Source organism: Furipterus horrens, unplaced genomic scaffold, assembly GCF_987537825.1.
Source record: "Furipterus horrens unplaced genomic scaffold, mFurHor1.1.pri manual_scaffold_4, whole genome shotgun sequence".
Classification (NCBI taxonomy): Eukaryota; Metazoa; Chordata; class Mammalia; order Chiroptera; family Furipteridae; genus Furipterus; species Furipterus horrens.
In genome coordinates, this window is record NW_028327174.1 from 113,363,328 (window position 1) to 113,365,189 (window position 1,862).

Genomic DNA, 1,862 nt, shown 5'->3' on the forward strand with positions numbered 1-1,862 from the left:
ATACGTTGTTGGGGAGACAGAGTTCATAAACAAAAGAAAAACAACAATATGGCATGATAAAGGGGAATTGGAATCCAGAGTTGCTATAATATATTATCTATTTAACAGAACATTACAAGATATGCGATGTTACAAGAAAGTGTGGCCCATACTCAGGAAAAAAAGAGAATCAATAGCAATTGACTGACTATCCCCAGATATTGGGTTTAGCAGACAAAGCCTTTAATGCAGCTATTATTAGAAAGTTAAAAGAGCTAAAGGAAAACATTTAAATAACTAAAGAAATGCAATACAGCACTGTCTCAACAAATAGAGAATCTCAGCAATGATATAGAAGCTATACAAAAGAACCAAAGAGAAATTTGGAATGAAAAAGTGCAATAACTGAAATGAAACTTTTTATTTAAGGGCCTCAAAAGAAGAATTAACATGGAAAGATAGAGAAACAACAGTTAACAAATCAATAAAAAAAATGTTCAATCTGAAAATAAAAAGAAAAAAACTGAAGAAAAACTGAAGACAGCCTCAGCTCTCTCTATGACAACATCAAGTGTACCAACGTAAGTATAATGGGAATCTCAGAGAAGAGGAGAAAAAGGACAGAAAAATATTCAAAGATATACAGTAATGGGCTGAATTTCAGAAATTTAAAGAAAAACAATCTGTGATTACAAGAAGGATAAATGCAAAAAGATCCATACCTACATACTTCATAGCCCAAATGTTGAAAGACAAATACAAAATGAAAATATTTAAAGCAAGAAAATTACATACACTTAAATAATAATGTAATTAAGAGATGACTTATCATCAGCAACAATGGAGGACATAAAATGTAAATAAAATGGCATATTTAAAGGCTGAAGGAAAAGATTGCCAATCCAGAGTTCTATATCCAACAAAATAATCCTTAAAAAAAAAAAGATGAAATAAAGCTTTTTCCAGATAAATAAAGATCAAGAGATACTAGCATATTGGCCTAACAAAAATTACTAAAAAAAGTCTTTCAGGCTAAATGAAAGTGATACCAGATAGTAACTTGAATACACAGGAATAAATGAAGAAATACATAAGTAAATATCAAACACTCTGTGGGTATGTTTTTCTCATTTATTCTCTTATAGTAATTAAAGTGCATAACACTGCAGGAAGCATTAGTTATAACACTGTGACAAACTATAGAAATGATCCCTGAAAGTATAGTCATATGACTCAACACCAAGAAGACAAATAATCCAGTTTTTGAAATGGGCAAAGAACCTGAATAGACATTTCTCCAAGGATACATAGAGAGGGCCCATAGACATATGAAAAAATGCTCAACATCACTAGCCATAAGAGAGATATTGTTTGCAGATGACATGATAGTCTTCATAGAAAATCCTAATTAATCTACAAAAAAAAATTTTTCTAGAACTGGTAAGTGAGTTCAGCAAAGTTGCAGGATACAAAATTGACATAAAAATTAATTGTATATCTGCATACTAGCAATTAACGCACTGAAATCAAAATTTGAAAATAATACTATAGTTCAAAGTGAGATAAAGTATTTAGGTATAAGTTTAAAAAACGTGCATAAGATTTCGATGTTCAAACTGATAAAATTCTAAAACAAATCAAACAAGATCTAAATAAATGGTGACATACTGTGTTCATGTTTGGAAAACTCAATATAATAAAGCTGTCAATTGTGTCCAAAGTAATATACAGATTTAGCGCAATTTCTATCAAAATCTCACCAAGAATTTTTTTGTACATAGACAAGATTATTCTAAATTTATGCAGAATGGCAAAGGAACTAAAATAGCTAATAAAATGTTGAAAATGAAGACTAAATTGGAAAACAATCTTAAGAATCTGTA

At 29.8% G+C, this 1,862-nt stretch overlaps 1 pseudogene; it reads right to left on the reverse strand.

The window, feature by feature from the left end:
* Window positions 1–1,083: 1,083 nt before the first annotated feature.
* LOC150012697 (small nucleolar RNA U3) lies at window positions 1,084–1,207 on the reverse strand (annotated as a pseudogene).
* Window positions 1,208–1,862: the final 655 nt, after the last annotated feature.